Genomic DNA, 22,872 nt, shown 5'->3' on the forward strand with positions numbered 1-22,872 from the left:
GTGGTCACTGGCTCCCACTACAAATAATCTCCCTCCTGCTCTAGATTACTTTTACTTGAGTTGCAGCTGATGATAGGTTGGCATATTGTGTTTGTATTGGTTTTTCTGAGAATTTTCTTCTTTACATATATAGCTAATTTGATCCACTTTACTTTTTTCAAGCAGCTAAACCTGTTATTCGTGGTTTGAGAAGAAGAGAATTAGGTTGTTGTTCTTTCCTCTCACATTAAGCAAAACAATGTAAGTCCCATAGTTTTAAAAGCCATGTGTTTATAAGTTATTCCCTGGTTTACAGGAGTGCTCATATCATCATGAAGTCTCATGATTCATTGGTGTACTCATGATTTTCTTTGGAACAAAATGATACACAAAAGAAACAAGAATTTTTAAATGACAGCAGCATCCTTTTCAAAAGTAATGGATGAGCATTTGCCATTTTATTTAGTCTGACTATGGAACTGGGCATAGTCACTCAGGAATGCGGTGTTAAAGAGACTTTTATGTGCTTCCATGTCTTGCTACAGAAAGACATTCTGTCTCTCTAGGTTTGCCAGCCACTGTCTTTGCATCTTCTATGGTTTTTTTTTTCCTTTTTTTTTTTACCCTGCTGCAGATCTGGCTTTTAACTTTGGATTAATGGTGCAGCTTTATCTTCCTGATCATTGCTTATGTACTTCTGGTTTTCCTCTTAATAAAACAACGGTAAAATGTAGATGTAGCATATTTCAAAATAAAAGGAAAACAAGAAAGGGAAGAAATTTATTCTTCCCTTATTATTAAATAGAAAATTTTTGAGGAACTTCTCATCCACTACAATTTCAATTTAATTAATTCCCCAGAATATACTTATGAAACAAAAAAGAAATTCAATTATCGAATTTTGGTGCAGTACTTTCAGGAATAGTATACTTGTACATACTACTCTAGTAAACTCTGTTTAACTAGTTAGTGGAACTGGGCTTATACCGTTTTTCCCAAACTGTGCCAAGCAGCCAGGACTTCACAGAGAATCAGGCCATCTACACACTAGAAAGTCAGTGAATGTGGCGTAACTGTCTTCCCTGGGTGTCTTGGAATGTTATTACTTGGCACAGCTTAAAAATACCACTTGAAAAAGAAAAAAAGAAGTGTGATTTAGGGCCAGATTCACTGACACATTCCAGTCGCTTTGTGCTTGTCTGGTGATAGAAAACAGCAGTAAACTAACAAGCTAAAGTGGATTTATGATTGCTTTGCATATCTGGCATGGCATGGGGCTATTAGAGCATACCAGAGGGAGTGCTCTCTTCTTTAGTGATGGGCTGGAGATAAACGGAAAGGGTGTTTGTTCTTGCTTGTAATAGAATTCCTGGTGATATGAAATAAAATCATAAATCCAGTATAATCATATATTCATCGTATTTTAGTGTTGATTAAACTGTCTTCCCCTGATAATAATTGATGGATATTAAGACAGCAGAAATATATGTCCCTTGGAGACTAAAATGACAATGAAGTGGAATAGCAGCCCCCAGATACAAGAAATGTCTGAAAGCTTTTTAAAGCAAAAACTCTGTGTTTATCACATTGTAAACTGCACTCAGTATGGGCTTCATATCCTTCCTGCTCACATAACTTTAACTGATCCAGCCTAAATGAAAGTCCTTTGCTATCAAGAAGGAATGCCACCAATGTCATGCAGAGCAGATACATTTGAGTATGTCTGTCTGATGTGACATAAAAGGTTTCACTAAGCCACAGCAGCGTGAATTGCTCAGTGGAGGGCCTTTGTCATCTCAGTTGAGGAATGCCTTAGACGTTCAATTGGCCTTGGCATCTCTGACATAATGATAAGTGTGCACAAATATTTCACCAAGCACCAATTATTTAGAAAGTGAAGTCCTTGTACTCGTATGTTTTGCCAGGCAATGAGTTTCTCATGGCTAGCTTCAGTGTGCGTGCATCAACAAATACTGTCAGAATTCCTTAAGGCATAACTGTTAATGGAGAAGCATAGATTTATGTATTAATAATGTCATATTTGGAAGTATAGCTTTAGTGTGACACTTGCATTGTCCCCTAGGAAACAGTCAAGTACTAGGACTCTGTCCAGCTATGGAGAGCTATTGTTCTGGCAGCTGGATGAAGTGAATCCTCCAGCTAGGAATGTGTTAGATTGAAATGTTTTCCAGTCTCCTCTACTTTGAGAAACAAGGACAAAGTCATTCTGCAAGGGCCAAACTGAACGTGATGTTTAGAACCCCTACATACCCAGGAAATGTGTAAGCATGAACAATAACCTCAGCCGTATGCACTTGGGTCACTCAGCTCCCTCTGTGTCTGTATGCTGGCAGACACAACGATGTGTTTCCAACACTGGTACTAGTCAGATCAGTCCTGGCTGGATGGCATGCCCAGCTCTTCCCACTGAGTATTTTGTTTGAGTAAGGGCTATGTACATGACCACATATCTCCAGATGAACCACAGAGAAGTTGTATTTCTCTGGTGGCTGTCTCCACTAGTAATTAAAATCAAGCCAGCTTTAAACTCCGAGACTCCAACTTGAGCATAGCTCTCCTTAATAAGGTCTCAGTTGTTAGATTACAGTTTTTCTGGCATCTTACAAGAAAGTGTAATTCAACGTTTAAAAAGCTAATTGTCAGATTGTCTCATGAAAGCTGATCAATCTTAAAGTTTAGTTGACATGTGCTATTTAATCAACAGTTCTTGAAGTAAAAAATAAATACCTCTTATTTCTGATGACAATAGAAACAGAAGTATCTCCAAGCCAATGAATTGTGCAATAGTTGCATGGTATGATGTACATAAACATCCACAGCATTTTTTGGCTTGTTTTTCAAGACCTTCTCTGTCTTGTCAGAATGTTGAGGGTGATATATCAGCAGTCTAAATGAGAATAAATTGCTGTTGCAGATCATAAAATGTAATTATGGTAGAACTTTAATCTGAGATAAACTTGAATGTCTCTGATGGGAAAATAAGTAACCACCAAAGTCTGACCACCCAAGACAGGGCTGATGTGGTTTCAGATACTTTGTTGAAAGCCAAATGTAATGAAATAAATTTTTGCTTCTCCTTGTGCCAGATAAGCTTGTTGTGAAAAAATATTTTCATACTCAGATATTCAGCAGATATTCTATGCATTTTTCAGATACCCTGTCTATTGTGGGCTCTTTCTTCAGCTTCCTCCTCCTTTCCTCTTGTAAACACATGCATCTTTATACAGTTTCCATCCTTTACACATCAGTCTTGCCTTCCCTGTTCACTGAATTGCCACCACACCAACTTCAGCATTTTGTCCACTTTATTTAGTGGACAACTGACTGCAAGAGCTACTTAAGTTTATATAGTCTGTAATAGAATAGTTCTGCCTGTAAGTGTAACATATGTTGACATGCATATGAGAAACATGTTCTGTTACTTGGAAATTTTGTCATTTGCATTTATGCTGCACTTTAGCAAGCTACAAACAAAACAAGTTGCAGCCCAAAGCTATGGCTATTTCAAATCTGCTCCTGATTCTGAGAAATCATGTATTGCCTTCTTCCCAATAGGCATATGATATTTCATTTGTAATCAAAAAGTAAAAGACAAATTGTCTGGATCTTTGGAGGAAAAGTAACCGAGTCATGAATATGTTTAATCTTTGGATGTGAAAAATAGGGTGGAGCAGATCTGAGATTCAAAGGAAACGTAAATACAATGTGCAGTTCTGACCCAAGTACTTCAAAGAGCCATTGCCTTAAATTAAGAAGTGTAGATGTTCAGTGGTGAATGTGGCCAAGATACACAAAAATGAGTTTTCAAGGTGAGATTCAGAATATGGAAGATGAGGGGCCAGTCATACCTATCTCATTTGAAGTGAACAATCCTGATTATTTAGCTGGGGCTGTTCATGTGTACGAGGATTACTGACAAGAATAAAGGTTCCTAGGATCATGTCCAGCTCTGGTTTCAAGGCAGCAGAGACATCGACCATGCTGTATATTTTGATTGACAAGCCAACCACTTTTTGCTGAAGCAAAATGACTTTAACATGATGCACTGGGTATTGAACATTTAAAAACTGTAAATTATGAAGTCTGACTGGAAATCACAGGAGTAAAGCAAACAAAAACGTTCTATTTATTCTAATTTTGTGTTTCATGTGTCTGCTTTATTCTGAGTTTAGATCATAACCAAAACACTACAGTTTTCTACAGTTGGTTGGTTTTTTTTGCTAGAGAAGGGCTGAACATTTACTTGAGAACATCATCACAAGGCATGCTACAGTGCCATGTATATATAAACTAGCTCATTATGAGCAAGATCAAGTTCTGGATGCATGATATACCTGTAGCATTCTGTCCAGCCTAATGTACCTTTTCTCACCCTCCTCCCAGCAATGTTTTGATATCAGAACACAGTCACTGATTTGTAGCGAATTTACTTGCGTATTGGAGGCAAGGTTTTGCAAATTGTGGCTTGGGTAAAGTGGGGGAGAAGCACAGGGGAGGCACATGTGCCTTGGAAAGAGATGGGTAGACTGAAGGACCAGGGTCTCCTCTTCCCAGCTCTCAGTGTAAGGCACAGGCGTGGGTCTGCCACTTTTTCAGTCTATATGTTCCAGGCCACAGATATAAAGCAATTTACTCAAACTGTCATTGAGTAAACCACATCATACTGGGAACCTTTTTGTTTCCCTGAACCTCCCAGTGCTCAGCCTGGGGCAAAGTAACTCACACCAGGCATAGCATAGTGCTGTGCTTAATGGTACAATGGAGAGCATAGAGAGAAAGAACAGAGGAAACCTTTCTTTTTCTACAGAACTGATACAGTACAGGCAGAGTCTGCACAATAATGCTCCATTTACTGCCCTTCTCCTGTTATTTACCTCTTGGTGACCTAGCAGAAGCAGGGGTCACTTAGTTGCATGGTAGCTCTGAGTTCTGAAGCAACTGTAGGAGACTGCCAATTATTCATTGTTTTCCCACAGTTTATCATGGCTCTGCAATATGAATCTCTGCAGTGTTCTGAGAGAGGGAGAGATTGTCTAGGGGCATTGCCATTCCCCTCCCTCATCATCACACAGACCAGCTCTTTTCAGATCTGTGGCTACATAAAATTCTGGTAACAACCGCTATGAAAGTATTCAGTGTATTTTTTGCTGTCTTGCAATGCAGTTTAGCAATGGATAACAGTGAGGCAGACCCAGCAAGCTGTAGCTGCATAACTTCATATGAACCACCAGAAAGAGAGACTTTCCTTGCACAGTCTTTCCTTTACAGTACATAGAAATACTGTATTGTTATCTAACAGCCAGACAGATTTTTATTTCTGCAAGTTTCTCATTTCATGCCAAAAAGATAATGAGAATCACCCATTCCCAATTCCTGCGGGGGTCTGCTGCAGTAAGGCATATAGGAAAGGCAGACATGATGAGAAAAAGTCTTCCAGGGCAGATTGCCACCATTCAAAATGGTTGCAGAGTTTCTTCAAAATCACCTTAAAACTGAATGATTAATGCTGATGAGAGGATTGTCATGATAACTGTGGGATGTACTGGTTCAGAACATTTATATTTCGTATTATTCTTCAAAAAGCATACCTCAGGAATTTTTAAAAAATTTATCTCTGTAAAATCTTCTGTAGGAAGTGACTAACTTCTGTGGGTTTCTTGAAGGATCAGGTGATTAAGCCAGGCTGACTAAGAAGTTATCTTCATATTTCAGTTTTCTTCCACTCTGATGTGTGTTCAGACTGAATGTTATCTGTAGATGACATATACTGTTCATTATCAGCCATCTGTATTTGTTCTGGCTGCTCCTCAAAGGGCATCTGATGAGTCAGACTAGTTTTTTTCTGGTGGGCCCTTCACCTGCTACAGACGAGATTTTTCAGTCTTTCTACTGGGGGTGAAAACCACACAGGCAAAGTAAACTCTCTACACTTTTATTTTTGTTATTGTGTATTTCATTTTATGTTTGTAATTTTCCATTTTGATTCTGGCTTCAGAACACACCTTCATGCTCTGCAGTCTGTCTTTCCCAAGAAGTAGCTCCCACAGTCTTAACCATGATGTAAGTTAACTTTACATTGCCAAGAAAGTAACTTCCCAAGCCACTCCTGGATCTTGGCCCCAAGACTGAGTATGTGCCTCTGTTTATGTAAACTAAGTAAGTGTTTCCACGTAAGACCTAGGTGCAGTTTGGGAGATATTTGGCTCTAGGGGCTGTTCCCTGTGTGGAGGTACCGTGCTTGGCTGCTTCCATACCACATGTTCTTTTTTATTCCCCAGGAATCTCCCAGCTCAGGAATCCCTGAGAGACTGCCATGCACTCCAGGGCATGTCACATGCACCCTCAGTTCCCCGTTACCCAATGGTTCTCATGGTGGGCTGCAGTCTGGGCGCTTGGAATGAAAGACTGGCAATAAGTAGCAATTGTCAGGATCTTCTGAAGGTGAACTCTGTAAAATACTGTGATTTAATTTTATTTACTGTTTTGCATAGCCACTGATTTCACACTGAGAGTTGCTGACTGTGTGCTCTGGTCCCATGCCAGTGAAATGATTAGACTGTAAGTAGTCCTGTCCATTATACTTTTATTAACCCAAGTCCTTTTCCAGATTGGCATGAAAACATCTGGTTCTCTGTGTGGCTGACCCAAGAACACCTGGTCCTCTGTGTGGCTGAGCGCTGGATTTGGCCAGAGCCTTTAACAGAACTCCACTGATTTAAACTTATATAGGACTTTAAATCACCTTGCAATAATTTTCATCAAGATCCTTTTATTTGGACTGTCATATAAATTCACATTGTCTAGTCTTGAAATCTTCACTTGGAAGGTAACTCTTTTGAGAATGCATGTTTCTTATATCTGTGTCCTGCTCATTTTAAATACGCTGATCTTGATTCACATTTCAGTGATATAAATATATCATTAATTTAAATACATTGCCTTCACTAGTCCTTTTTTGGATAGATTCTGGTACAAGTGAGTGCAAAATCTGACCTTCTGGTGATTAATTCTATGGTATTTAATTTTTCAATCTCTAGCTTGTAAAAAGGAAGAAATGATAACTAAAAAAAAAGACTTATAGTGCCAGCTGTGTTTCAGGGTAAAAATTATTCCATGTTCAAGTTATCTTGATTAAAGGCTTAAATGTTAAGCCATTTATTTTTATTTGGCAGAAAGAGGTATGATAGTCTTCCAAGGTTTAGGCTGTGTTACATGAGTATACAACAATATGAAAAACTGTGTAGACTAGTTTTTCACAATAGACCAAACATTTATTTGTCGCTCATATAAGCATTTGTCTGGTTTTCAGGGTAGAAATGTAAGATCAAATCTGTGCTCTTGCACTATAGTAAGAGAATGTAAAGTCCCTACCTAAGAAAATTAAACTTATCTATTCAGTTCCCAGTTCTTAAATTTGTTTGCTTTGAGCCTCACAGTTTAGTAAACACATTAGATCACATAAATGAGGGGTAAAAACTATTTGTGGTGGAGAAGAAATTAAAATAATTTTTATATTTGCACTTTGCAGCTTGGACTCAGTGCAACATGGGCTCAAGGCTGTTACTGTCTCTTTTGCATGTCATTTAAAGTGATTTTTTTTCAGTACCACTGTCCATAATTACAAAGCAGAGTGGGCTTCAAGTAAGTGTCATTTTACAGGGACATTAAAATATTTGGCTTATGTATGCCAGTTTAGAGGTAAGATGGATTTACAGGAGCACTAAGGATGTCCTTTAGCATCATTAGGTTACATGACATTGTAGTCATGATGACTGTCCAGTCTTCCATCAACAATTCAGATGCACTGAGATCTCTCATATTAGTTAATGAATTGGTTTAATTTTAACTCCAGATTCAGTCACTCAAATATATGTGCCTACGGTATAAAAATCTACATACAATGCAGGTTCCCACTGTAGTCAATGAAGTTTGTATAGGCACTATTGAGCTTTTCAGCTCATCTAACATACAGCTTGTTGCTTACTAATGGGTGATTAATGTAATTTTAGACCCAGAGAGGTATCCAGCTGCTGCTTCAGAAGAGCACAAGTCTCTCATATGTGCTCACATAACTTGCCTGACTTGTGAAGGTTTCTCAAATACCCAAAGGAGTTTTAAATGTTATACCCACCTTCAGCCAAATTAATATCCCCCAGGATGTCTACTCTGGGATGAACCCACTAGCTCTCCAGACTACATTTGGCATGATGCAGTTGCCTCAACATTTATATTCAGTACCATTTCAGACTGCCTACAGTCTCACACGTGGTCTCCAGCTGCTTTTGTGGAAAGGTACAGGTCTCCCATTGGTCTTGAGTAACATCCATCAGATGCCTACAGATACTTTAGCATCCTTGGAATCTCAAGTGGCACTTGATGCTTGTGTTCATGGAAGCATATTATGACTGTGTATTGACCAAGGCCTTCTTGACACAGTTGTCCAGGTTATCCTACATGTCCTTTATCTGCTGCTTAGAAGGGTCCAGGTGCCATGTAGGTCCTGTTACATAGCTGTCAGCCCTTTGTGGGACCTTACCTAGCCTTGCATGTTACAGAAGACACCATACATCTATATCTAGGGAATTGAATTGAACACCTTGTCTATAATGTGAAATTAGGTTCACAGGTGCACTGTGGTACACGCTTGAAGTGCTTGAATATGAAGCTAAATCCTACCCACAGGTGTGTTCATACCAATTGTAGGATGCTGAGAACTGCATTGACAGCAGTAAGCCTCCCAACCTGTAGCACTATTTATGCCTTCTGTGTATATATTTACTGAGATTTAGTCAATGTGTTCTGGATAAAAAATACTTAAGACTATGTTGTATATAGTCTTTGTAACAGTATTGCTAAGCACTTATCTTCTTTCTGGTATTAGCTGGTGGAGCAGAACAAGCGATTAATTATTAGAACCCTTAATGACTTGTCACCCTGCTCTTCAGTTACTCATCTCAGTATGCATGGTTTCCAGCATTTTGCCTCATGCTTCTTTAGCTCTGCTGTTTGTTCTGTTTTGATTTGACCATCTGCAAGAAACACTGTCCCTGATAAGACAGCTGGTGTAATAGGGCCCATTGCTCACTCTGAAATGTTTTCTAAAAGAGGAAGTAATGAGTCCAAATATTTACATAATGTAGTTTGCATGAGGATACCTCATTGAACTTCTGGTTGCACCTGAAGAACAAGTTTTTTTAATGTGATATGATTACAAATCTTAAGCCAAACCCTCTTCTCTGGTATATAAATCCTAATGAAACCAGTGGGAGTTATGTACCTGTATACAAGTGTAGAATCTAGTTCCAGAATTTAGCAATTGGCTTCTCATTTTAATGACCCTTCTGGAAATTTGGTTCCATCGGAGCAGTGGCGACAGCTTTGGCTCCTCATTTTACTTTTCTTTTGCACCCTCTTTATGCAGTTTCTTTCATTTGTAATGCCATAGAAAATATACTGAAAATTGGTCAGTGATTGTTAAAGAAACTGAGTCTATGGGTCTAAGGTGAGCAAAAAGTTTGGAGAACATAGATTATATCAATTAAGGAGCATATGTAGGCAAAAAGAAAATTGTTCTATGAATATAAATTATTTCATTGGGCACTTAAGACTTTGTCTAATTGTTGCTGGATTAAAATCTCATGTTTTCTTTTACTCTTGTGTGGGATTATTCTTATTTCATGCTATGACTGGTCTCGAGATTAAGTGTCTGAATTATTAAACTCTTAAGTTACATGTAACTTTATGCAACTGAAACAGAAATCAGAAAGGAAATACTCTTTGGTACACTGGCAAACATAAAAGTTTTAGGTTCTTCATTATAAAAAAATTATTTATTTCTTTTTTAAGAGAGCATGCTTCTACTGAAGCATCCAGGAATGTATTTTTGTGTGCCTCAGTATACCTGTATCAATTAAGTTTGTAAAGCAGTTAGGATGTTTGAGTTTATATGCATACACATACACACCTGCCCATATTCTCCCTTGTGTTCACACATACCGACAGGTACAAGACTATATATATACACTTAATTATATATGTATTATGTATTAGAATTATAAACATATTATATATGTGATTTGACTGACCTTGCTTGCTTTGAGCTGTACTGAAATCAAGCATATAATCTAAGTGGTCATCTAGGCTTATTTCATAGTCAGTGGAAAAGTTATTTTCAGAGGATTTGTCCAAAATTACTTGCAAAAATTGTCCTTTGGACATTCTATACTGATGACAGAGGGAGCTTGCTTCATATCTAATATCTGGCTTGTACTTAGTTAAAGTAAGCTGAGAAAGTTCCTGTTCAAATTACCAAAAAATTCAGACCGTTCTACATGGTAAACATTCAGTTTCTATGCAATAATATTTCTCATGATGTAGATCATTCTAGTCTTACAGAGATTACTGTAGTTGTTTGGTTGTCAGCCTGACTGTGCTTCTTATTTCTTCATAAGAAGGATTAGTGGGCATACTGGTGGGAACAGCAGAAGGTGCCAGAGCTTGTCTCCATTACATCAGTCACTGCTGCAGCTGAGTTAATATTGGCTCGAGTATAGTTTTCTTTAGAATTCTCTAGTTCAACACAGGCCAGATGCACATCAATGCTAGAATTAAAAATAAGAATAAAAATTATCTTCTTTGCATTGTGTGTTTTTTAAGAGATTGACGCTGACATGGATAAATTGACCTTTTGACGTAAATGTCTCAGAAAACAGAATTGGCATAGGTGCCTCTACACTCTTCTAAGCTTGTGAAATAATATAAGCAAATCAATGTAAAGAAGCCAGGTATTTCCCTCACCTTCCCAGACTAAAAGCAGAGACACGACAACCTCTGCTTTGTTATGAAATCTCCTTTTTGAAGTGTATTTAAGAGTTCTATTAGCATTCTGTACAGAGACTACTGAAGGAGTAAACTATTAAAATAGTGTTTTTACTTGACATCAAAAATCAGTAATTTAAGAGCAGCAACATGGTGTTTTTCCCTTCTGAGTCACCGGCTTTCCCTAAAGCACAATTAAATTAGTCAACTATGCTTAGCAATTGTTTCAAAGGAGGAATATGTGCTGGGAATATGCTATATTCCCAATATCTGGTGAACTTCTCACTCTTTTCCATTGTGGGCCCTTTAAAATATTTTTCTGAGCAGACTGACTGAGTTATTACTCTTCATAAAGTAGGAACAGAAAAAAATAAAAATAAAGCTTTATAGTCTGTTTTATTTTACACTTGGATTAATAAAGCAACAAATCACAGATCATTTATTTGTTCCTGTTTCTGCCAGCTCTGTTGCTTAGCTATTTTAAATTATCTGTGTTTTCATTCATGTTTCAAAGTATGGGGATAATTTCTTATACTTACAGATACATAAACTTCAAGGAGCTGATAAATTATTTTGAGATTTCTATCTGTCTTTACATTTTCTTTCATCAAATAAATATTGAGCCTCCAACTAATGGCTTCATTGTCTAAATTGTCTTTCAAAGAATAATCTTTCTGGTACACATCACTCCTGCTAAAAAAGAGGACGTGCAGATTATTTTTTTTGGTCCTCACAAAAATTTGAATTTTCAAATAGTTTCTCCTTTTGATTTGTGATGTGTAAGGTCCAGTGCTAAAGTTTTTGCTAACCAGCGTGCATATGTTTTTTGGATTCCAAGGGGAACATTTTATTATATATGACTTGTCAGAGCAGAGGTTAGAGATATCTTGAAAACTTTCCAATATCCTCTGCTAGGTTTTTAAACGTGAAAGAAAAAATATCAATATTTTATGGGTATAAGTATAATGTGACCAAAATGATAAAGTTATGAAGTCAGCATATGGCACAGCTGCTCAGAGTGAACCTTGTCCTCTATGCCCTTCTGTTATCATCTTCTTTCAATTTTCAGGGACATCATTGATGGCTAACGTGAAGGAAGCAATCATTAATGCTATATGTATGTTATTGATCTAAAACTACACATACAATCTTCAAATATGTTTGACTATATGTGTTTGTGTGTTTATACATACTTTATATATGTGTATACATACTATACATATTTGTAATCATCACGCTGATGCAAACATAGCTAAAGGTGTTTAGTTTACACACACCAAGCGCTGACTGGAAGTTAACATAAAGCAGGTAGTTCTCTCAGATCTTCTACTGGGATGGATTCACTTCTCAGAAATCTCAACCCAACCCTAGGAAGCGAAGGTGAGCCAGCTCCATGCGAACGCTCTTCAGCAAGGACAACTTTTGGTCACTGCCATCCAGAAGGATACAACCAGAGCTGGGGATGAGGTGGGGCTGTTGGACTAGATTACTTCCAATGGTCCTTTCCAATCTCAACCATTCTGTGATTCTGCAAAGTGATAGCTTACATTCTGCACTGAAGATTATGAAGACTACTGACTAAACTATGTTTTTATATAGGAAAGAGAGGATATTGATTAATTACCAACATAGTACCTTCAGACTGATAGCAGCATTTACAAACAAAAGCTGTGTTATGTTGGTATGTTTTGTTATATAATTTTATATTAATTATATTACATGACATTATAATGCTATGTAATATGATATAACCATGAAATGCTGCACTCTGTACAAAGTCTTTCAGAGATTATTTTGGTAAATCTAGGAAAAAATCTAGATTGTGTCTAGAATCTAGTAAAAGATATTCCTGAAGGCTGTTGGGAGAGTCATTGAAACACTGAAGGAAAGCAAGAGTAAGTCTTTACCAAACGCTGGTTCTTTATTCAGCTTAGAATATCTTTGTGTTCCTAAACTCAGTGTAAGATCTAAGTGTGAAAAGTGTAATTGCCATAGTGCATTACTTCTAATATTCTTAGATTTAGATACCTGTGTTTGAAACTGGTCAGTATTTAGCTGCAGTTCAGCAGAAAAACAGTAGGAATATCACTAGAAAAACTTATGAATCACTTAGTAGGAAAAGGAGGGAGGAAATACGAGATTTAAATATAATGAGTATCTTAGCAGAAGAGAAAAACACACTGTCGTTTGAGTCTGGTGTTCAGTTGTCTACGAGATCTGTGGGTATTTTAATGATAAGCTATAAAACATGTGTCTAATTTGAAACTGCATCTTGAAACTGATACTTCTTTTCATGGAATGTATGGGACTGTTAGTCGTTAGGAAATAGTAGGGAAAAAATTGCTGTGAATTGTGTGTCTAGTTTATGAGGAAGGTGTTAGCAACCAAACACATTTAGAGATGTGCTGTTCCTTTGTTATGAAATATATGAAAAACTTAAAATTATACATACCTGGAGTGAAAAAAATCCAGGTGGAAATTTCAGTGCTGCTGACCATTTGAGGTACGTCTAGACCACATGACAATCATGCAGGGATTTCTGCTTTGCTTCTGAATGTGTTGGTAGGTCTCCCTGACAGCCCAGTTCAAAAGAAAGCTGGTACTTCAGGTCCTGGAAGCGGTTTGTGTGTTGCTGCACTCTGGCCTCACCAAAGCTGTGAACTCTGCGGTTAATTATCCCATGCAGATCATCTGGCTGGCATAGCCCGTGGTGTTTTCAGTCCTGACATTTCTTGATCAGTCTGCACAATATAAAACTCTCCTTCAGGAGTTTTCATTCTCATTGTTATTCTTGTTAGTAAGATAACCTAGTGTTCCGAATTGTGGACTTTTTGTGCCAAATATTGTACAAAGTATGTAGAACTCCATGGGCCATAATTTAATGTGTGTGAATTCTTTAACAAAACTTAGAATCTTTTTTCCTTTTTCCTTTTTTTTTTTTTTTTTTTAAATCTGTTTAGCATGACTAGAGTGATTTACTTCATTATACCTCTCATTCCCTCAGAATTGAGGAAACTGGTTAAACCCGGTCCAGAAATGTGACTGATGATATTTTTTTGTCTTTTTATGTGATGAATTATGCTTGTATGATGTTTTACCTTGTCTTTAATTTTTCAAGATAGTACTTTTGCCAAGTTACCTAGTAAGAACTCTAGTATTTAGTGGCTGAAGGAATTGATTAAAATGTTAACTACAGATATATGTGTTTAAAAATAGTTTCTTTTTTTCCCCTGTACTTGCTGCTACAAAGTCAACACTAATAAAAAAAATCTGAATTGTACAAATCTTTCTTGTTTGTCCTTGCATTGCCAGCACTTGAATTGAAGGTGCAGTGGTCAGGGGTACAAGTAAAGGCCAAAGACCAAATGAACATTCTGGCAAGAAGCTATGGAAAAGGAAATGCCAAGATAGCGTCAGCACAGAAAAAAGTGACAGGACAATTGATATGTTTTCCTGAATTACAAGCAGATTTAGTAGTGGGTTAGAAGATGCCAAAACACAGGAAGGAGAACCTGTATAAACAAGTGTGGAGTCAATTATTAAGACCATGAAAAAGTTTGAGATGAAAGGACAGATCCTGACAAGCCACCTGGATTTAAACATTTATTTAAAATTTAAATATTTAAGAACCTATTGAATTTAAATGTAATAGACTTCCATTCAGGAAGCTCCAGGAGTCACAGAGGATACTTACATAACCAGACTTAGCTAGTGAGCAAGGCAGTATAGGACAGCACTATACAGAGTTGACAGATGTGTAGTGTTTGTTACTAGTTTGGATGTATTTTTGCTGTGGAAAAAGTTATCCTGTATTTTAACAGTTTATTTCCAAAAAGAGGCAATAATATATATTCAAAGGCCAGATGTTTCATGGGAAAAAAAAACAACCTCAAATCATGAAAGCCACTTGAATTCAAAACAACTTTAGGTGGTATCTAGTTGGCTTCTATACAGCTGGAGTAAATAGGCACCTGGCACCCATCACACCTATACCTAATAGTTTTCAAAGACTGCTCAATGGAAGCTTTCATTAAGTGCCTCCCTACTAAGTGGTGTATCTGCAGGAAGCTTAAAGGAAGTCAGTGTTGACTGCCTTGAAGTTCTTGATGTATGCCCTTTAAACCCTACCAACAAACGGACTGTGATCCAGGATTAGATATACAGGTACCTGAACTCTAAAAATGTTCTAAAATGCTAGCACTGTTTTTCAGAAATAATGTGTAATAGGTAAGAAGTCTGAACAGTAATAAAGGAATTAGGTAACCTTTGATTTGATTTAGTCTGAGCAGGGTATTGAATCCTCATCTCCAAAGTGCTAGAGAGTGTCCCGATTAACAGGCCATGAAGAATAGCAGGTGAGCCTCTTTTGAAGTTGGATTATATCACTTCTGTAAATACGCTTCATTGTTTGGTAGCTTAGTGCTGAGAGGGGAAAAAATATCTTTACCCATGGTTCTTTGTTCCTTGGTGGCGTGAGCACTGGCTTGCAACATGGTGAATGTATAGGCTTAATCTTCCTCTGTCTCTTGTCCCCAGGGAGAATCCCAGACATATTCACCAGACTGCCAAAAAGTAGACATTACTTTCCTCTGGTAGGCTGCTGTTGCCTGAGGAGAATGGGAATGAGGAAGAGGCACCTATGTTGAATATTACTGTGCTTCTTGACGGAAGCAGAGGTTTAATTGAAGTGAGGGCGATGTCATCGTCGGGAGGTACCTGTGTCCAATAGAGGGAGAGAAATACCTCTAACTGGGAAGACAGCTTTATTTTCTGCTGATCATCAGATTTACTTTCAAATCTCCAGTGACTATTGCAGGAAGTTTCAACGGTTGTGTTAGGTCACCTGGATTATTCTCTGAAGCTATGCACCTGCAGTCTCAGTTAAATATTACCTAAACTGAGTAGGATGGGCTCCACATGAAATTTAATATGAACAAACTGAAGTGTAGGCAAATGTTAAACCATTTGAAAGCACCGGTACAGAAATTGGTACAGCACTGAAATTCTGATATTCCTTATAGCCACTCTCTGCGTAATGTTTCATCAAAATCCTCTTCAGGAGACCAATCTCAACACGTGTTTCTTTGCTTAGTTATGACAGGGTTTCATTCCTGGATTTTTAATCTCTGATTGTAGCTTCCACAGAAACCTCTCTGATGACTGTCTTGGTTTAGTTCTTAAGGCTACTAGATTTCTCATGGCTAGAATGCAAAGGTATGTGGGCCAACTGTATGAACTAATTAGTCTTTATTCCATACTACCTAAACATGCAGTGCAGGTGAGGCAATGTGAGCTTTTGCTGTGTCATCTCTTTATAATTTAAGGGTTGGGGGAGTCTAATCTTCTAAAAGTGAACTACTGTCAAAACATTAGTATCTTGTCAGATAAAGGCTTTGACAGGTGACATGATCAGCTTGTGACTTGATTGTCTAACTTATCATTGAATCTTAAGCTCCTTAGGGAATGCTAGGGTACCTTCCAACTCCCCTCTCAGCAGAATCCACTCTTGGACGAGCAGTTACCCACCTGATTGAAGCCTAGAAATTTTGGGTTCCTTTAGCTGCTAATCACAGTTTTATTAATTTGTATATAGAATTTCTGTACTACCTTTAAAAAGGCACATCTCTCAGACATACTATTTTTATGTTGGTTTAGGTAGAGTTTCATAAGTAATTACTCTTAAAATCTCTTCAAAAGTATATTTCAGGCAGAAATATGTCTCATAGGTTGGATTCAAAATGAAACAATGTGCTCTTCATTCTGTTTGTTTTCACAAAATTAAACCATGTGAAAAATTATGCTTAGTATTCAGTAGAATTCCATAAAGCTATGCAGAAGTTGTAGGACTTCATGAATTAATACATTTATAAGGCAAAAAGACAACGCAATATAAAGTATTTATGAATTTTTCATACATCAGAAAAGGGATAGGAAATTTCTGATAAATGTAGCGTCTTCTAGTTTCTGAAAATAGCTTCTTTCTGTGAAAAAAAAATCTTTTCAAAGAGAAACAAAATTTTATTTCCACAAAATGTACATCTGTTCTACTTATGGGAAGTTGTTCATGTGAGTGATAAGGATACCCTAAACCTTGTATCAAATTCAACATAAAATAAGAAAATCTAAATGTCATGGAAAATCCAGGTCTATTTCAGAAATTATGTAAACATGTAAATTTAGGCATACAGGGTCCAAGCTCCACTGAAATAAATAACAAATATCTTGACTTGAGTATGAGAGAGGACTTAACCCACTTATAATCTGGTCAAACAGCACGTGCCCATGATAAAATGCAGACAACTTTGCATTCATTTTTTTGTTCAACTGAGTGCAAAAATGAACATACTTTGCAAGCAAAATATGTGTGAAGAAAGTAACAGTCAAGAGTGTGGAAGATAAGGAGACTCTTCCCATCCATTCAGAAGACTTTTATTAACCATTTTTTCTCCTCTGTTTATTCTCTGATTTTCTTAAATAATACTGAATTTGTTTGTGCACTGTTTGCCTGGCTCACCATAAATGTTCTGGTCAGTTTCTTCCCTAGCTGCATTAGATGTGGTTTACACCACTGATTATATTTTTGCTGAACACAATACAAAATATTTTCCAAAAGGTATTACATTGACACATAGTATGCCTTATGGTTATCCAAAATTCACTACTATAGAGAGATACCCAGATCTATTCAATCTTCAGTAGGAGTACAAGACTTTTGCTAAAAGTGCTGTCTGAACCTTAATTTACTTGACAAACACCTGTGTAATAAATGTCAGAATCACAGCAGAAGCTACAATGTAGTATTGCAAATGCAAAGTATTATCTTTCTGGCTCTGAGTTCTGGGCACTGCTGGAAGGCTGCCTTACCTTTCTTGTTCCTCCACAGTTCGAGAGATCTTCAGGTGTGCAATGGCAAATTTAGCAACTGCATATGAAGAGCATGCTACATTCCTGCTTATGTCAAGTGATTGTATTTTCCCATTAATCCATTTTGCAGAAAATATCAGAAGTCTAGGATCAGGACAATGGTTTAAAGGGATACATGGGGACTGGCAGGCGATGAATTAGTACCCAATTCTTTTGCCAGCCTGAACATTTGCAGTTCTCAGCAGGCTAGAACAATGCCAATACACTGCATGATGCTAAATTGGATTAAATGTCTAATGATTTCATGGAGAGATAAAGTAGAATAATCCTTTCACTGAATCAGGGGGTTCAAACAGCTTACCCTGTTCCTGCAATATTTCATATTATCCTAATAAAGTACAACAGCAAACTCACTTTTCCAAACGTGAGTTAATTTTGGAGGAAGAAAGAGTTTATAGCATGCACAGCTTTTCCTGCTGTGATATGTTCTCCTGGACTAAACCTGTCAACGCTGAAACAATATAAAATGGTAAGGGTCTAAACTGGGATCTAGATAACGTATGATTTTTATGTCACAGTTACTGTAATTTACACTATTTAGAGATTTTTAATGTACTTATTTAGAGATTTACATTTGATTGAAGAGTTGCTATTAGAAATTCCTGAGGGAAGTAACCTATTTCAGGGGTGGGACTAATTTCACATAATTATTAATATTTCAGTTTTATAACGTTGAACTTTCATTATTGTAAAATAATACTATTTTTTTCACAGTTTAAAAAAAAAAGACATACGTTGATCATTGCTTCATCTATTTTAAATATTTTGCCCAAGTTCTCAACCAAAGTATATCTAAACTACAATCACGCTTTTCTAAAGCCTGCTACAGGCTCCTCTTTGCATTCAAACTACCAGTCTGGAATGTGATATTGGCGATTTGCTTAGTAAGTGTTTAACACTAATGTCAGCCATTATGTTTGTCTGATGAATAGTGCATTTAGTTAAAAAAAAAAACCCATAGCTTCATTTAACCCTTTGCTGAATCTTAGTTGGCCTGCGTCCAGTGCAGCCTGTGTGAAAACCTGTTTTACAATTTAATATGCAGATGAACACTTTTTTATTCCACTTTTTACAATAATTTTATTTAATTAATGATAGTAGATTAGAGTTTATCAAAGGAATTGCTTTCATTTCTTTATTTACCATTTCTTCCTTTGATAAGGGATCCCTCATCACATAGAATGATGGTATCTGTCATCACTGTTGCTTAGTATTAGTCTTAAAGCCTGAGGCAAAATCAAATAAATAAAATGCACTAGCACGTTTATCTTTTGGCATTAGAAACAATGATGAAATAGTAAAACATTAAATTACCTGTTCTCAGTCACATGACTAATCCTTAGTCAAGCAAGAACTTGATCCTACTGATTTAAACAAGATCCCTTCTCACACAGTCCTACTCTTAAGATAAAGATAACTTTAATAATTGTTATTTTTATTAATTTCTGCATAGAAGTTTTTATCTTCAGATCTGTTGTAATGAAGGTTTAAATTTAAGAGACAATTAATTTGTAATAGACAGTATTCTCCATTTCCTTTATAGTATCAAAGCAGAACATATATTTTGTGGGCCTGCCCCAAAGCACAGATGTAGCTCTTCTTAGTTTCACATTATCAATATTTTTTTCAGAATCTTCCTTTTCTATCCAACTTCAATAGATTTTAATCAATATTTTCAGTGCAGTTATAGAACTAACCAGCTGAAAACCATTATTTCTTCATACATTCTGTTTCCAGAGCCAGTTTTTTATATATTTTTTTCCCAGGTGCATAAGACATTTTTCCATAGCCAAGCCGATGGACTTTAAAGTCAGCACATTGTTACATTTCAAATAAACATTTAACATAACTTAAAGTCTCAATGACCCCTCTAAGACTTAGGCCTCAGCAATTTATTATATGAGGTACTAGACCAAATTTGCTCCTTTAAAAATTCACATCATTACCACAGACATAACTTCTCCTGCCCAGCTGTTGAAAGACCCAATCTAATGAAGATTTAAGGAAGTGCTTATTTGCATCTATGGTGTGGGGATGAAGACATGCAGGGCTGTCAGACGCCTGCCTTAGGAAAGAGTTTCCAGGAGCTCTTGTATCGCAATGTAAAGGCAGCAGTCCAGAGCACAGGCTGCTAGTGCCAGCTCTGAGACCGTGAGCTTGAGTCACTTGTGCAAACCTAAGCATTTTAACCTACTATTATTTGAAACACATATGTGCTAGATAGTTAACATGGCTGATGGACGTGACACAGGACTTGCGTTTATGAGCTGGTGGTTGGATACGCAGCCATAGCTTGACTGCCACTAGCGACCTCTAGGTTTCAGGAACTGCTTTGACCTTTAGGGATGACACTCAGGTCCATATTGTAGATGCCTGAGTGAAAGTGCCCATATTTATATAGAATCTAGGTTATAGTCAACAAAGGTAGACATTACACTTGATCAAGACAGGCTCTATAGCAATGGAGATCTAACCAATACAGTCAGTGTTCTCTGGGAAGTCATTCAGCTCATTTCAGGATGTCATTCATTTCAGGAGGAGCTGAATTCAGAGTTCTGGAGCTGCCACTGACTGTACAGACTAGGTTTTGATTAATTTACTGGCCTTCAACTGCCAGTCAGCAATGTAAGCCCGACAGATCTCTTTGCTGCATCAGGGTGGCTTAGATTCTCCATGGAACTTCAAATGGCAGTAAACACCTATGTTAAGAAAACTGAATAGACCCTAGATGTCCACAGACCATAGCAAGCACTTAGCTCACTCACATATATGCCGCTGGGCAGAGATGCAGTGTGCAGGGCAGAGTGTGGAGATGTGCAATCTAAGCTGGCAGTACCATTTTACATCACAAACAAATACAGGTATTAAGACTTACAGACTTATCATGCCTTTCTGTTTCAGTAGCAGGAGCCAGGAGCCATTCCGAAAGACACCAGAAACCTTTGTTTAGGTGTTTGAATCCTACCCCTACACTAACATACCAACATGGGTGCATTTACAATCTGGAAATGAGTCTGACTCTGCAGAGAAGTCAGTTCCATTTTGTGTCTTTGTGCTCCAAATATAATATGAGATTAGCAAAACTTCCTTCCCGGAAATGCCCTAAATTTTAATTAAGTGCTCGGAAAATTATTCGATCTCCTTGGTTAAAAACCACTGTAGAACCACTAAGGTTTTTATTACTTTCACAGTAATTATTTTCGTTCATATGAAAGAGCTTTCTTTTTATAAGAAGACTGAGTTTTGAAAGGTACCTGATAATAAATTCAGCTTTCAACACCTACATTTTGGATTTGTTACATTTTCTAAGCGTTATCCAAACTTACTGCGAGAAATCCTAGCAGATTTTAGAAATCCCTTTTCACTGCATGTACTCTTTATACGCTGTAGAGCTATTGGGCTACAAATCTACTCAGTCTTTGACTTCTCAGGTGAGTCCTGGTCTGGATGCCTGGGTATATTGTCCAATATATTACGTGTGTATGACAAAGCTGTGTGAAAAACTGGACACTTCAAGACTTGAGTATTCACATTTAATTGCAGTTCCAAGCAAAAGTGAGTACCTCTAACCACCTGTCAGAGTGCTATTTGGTCCATGTATTTATTTATCTGATAAAGACTGTCTAGTCTCCAAAAGAACTATCACCCTCATGCCCTAAACCATATACTAGATACGTATATGAAATTGTTTTCTTCTTAAAAAATGTAAGATTAGCATTGTAAACATTTTAAGTAATTATTCTAGGTGGTTTTTTTTGTTTGTTTTAAAATAAAACATGAATCTAAACCTAAATAGGAAGTTTTACCCAGTTCTTATCAAATATGCAGGTTCCTTTGTTTTGAAGACTTCTGGGTCATGGCATCCAATGTTTTGCAGTTAGTATCTTTGACTTATTACTTCAATTAAATATGTATTGACAAGGATCACTGTCATCTAAATTTATTTCCTTAAAAAGAAATTGATTGTGAAAGTGAAAGAAAATTAGAAGAATAGACCTCAGGCACTGTATTATATATCTGAAAGTACAGACAATGTGATTCAAACAGGAAGAAGCAGCAGAAGTGATCAGGAATCCTTTAGATTTAAATGCTAATTTATTGAAATTTTAAAAAATGTTTTTGAGAAGCCTTTTTTTATGAAACTGATGAAAATGTCTACCTACAATGGAATTTTGGGGATAAATTAAGGTAATCTTGTAGACTGGTATTTATGATATGTTACTCAAAGTACTTGGCTAGGGCTTGATGCAAGGTTTCCAATAGAAGTTTTCTAACCACAGAACTGTAGACTGATATTATTGTGTTATGTGACACAAGTGACTTTTTAAACTTGCTTAAACATAGTGGACAAATACCAACGGAAGAGATCAAATGCATGCAGCTTAAGAAATACATTTTGGGGGTAAGGTGCCTAAGATGAAGCCACTCCAAGCCAGTAAGAACAGAGCCTTATACCCATGCTGATGTCATCCTAATCCCTGGTTTATATTTGGATGGGTGCATCTTTTTCTGCATCTTTCTTAGACTTAAAAATACATTTTTCTAAACCTCTCAACCACTGTGCAGAAGAGAGGAGAAAGGTCTTGCAACCTCAAAACTTTTTGGATGTCAAAACATTTTCTTTCCCAAAGGAACTTTTGAAATTGTACTTAAATGAAATATGGCTAAGGATCATTCAATATTTTAAAAAATGTTATTAGCTAAAAACCAAAACAGAACAAAACACACAAATGTGAGGAATATAAATGTTTCTTGGATTTTAAAGAATTCACCTCATAATATCAGGCTGGAGGCCACAATAACTGGGCAGATCTTGGGCAGGGTTATGTATATTCCTCTTCTCAGTTTCAAGAAGGGCTGCAGGATGTCACTGAAGAGAGTTCATGGCTTCATGAAACTGGCTGAAGGTGAATGGCTCTGTGCTCCTGTTTCTTTTGCTGATTCAAATTTTTAACATCTACAATAGTGAACTTTGCGAACGTGGGTTGTCATACAATGCTTTGCTTTTTCCTGGGAAAAAAACTTTCTTTTCCATTTAAGAGGAGTTATGGCAGAATGGCTTGGTCTCTACTTTTAAAATGAAAATCCAGCTTTGGTCCTATGCTTATGTTGGCCTGTGGCTGCAATTGA

Source organism: Falco rusticolus, chromosome 2, assembly GCF_015220075.1.
Source record: "Falco rusticolus isolate bFalRus1 chromosome 2, bFalRus1.pri, whole genome shotgun sequence".
NCBI classification, from domain to species: domain Eukaryota; kingdom Metazoa; phylum Chordata; class Aves; order Falconiformes; family Falconidae; genus Falco; species Falco rusticolus.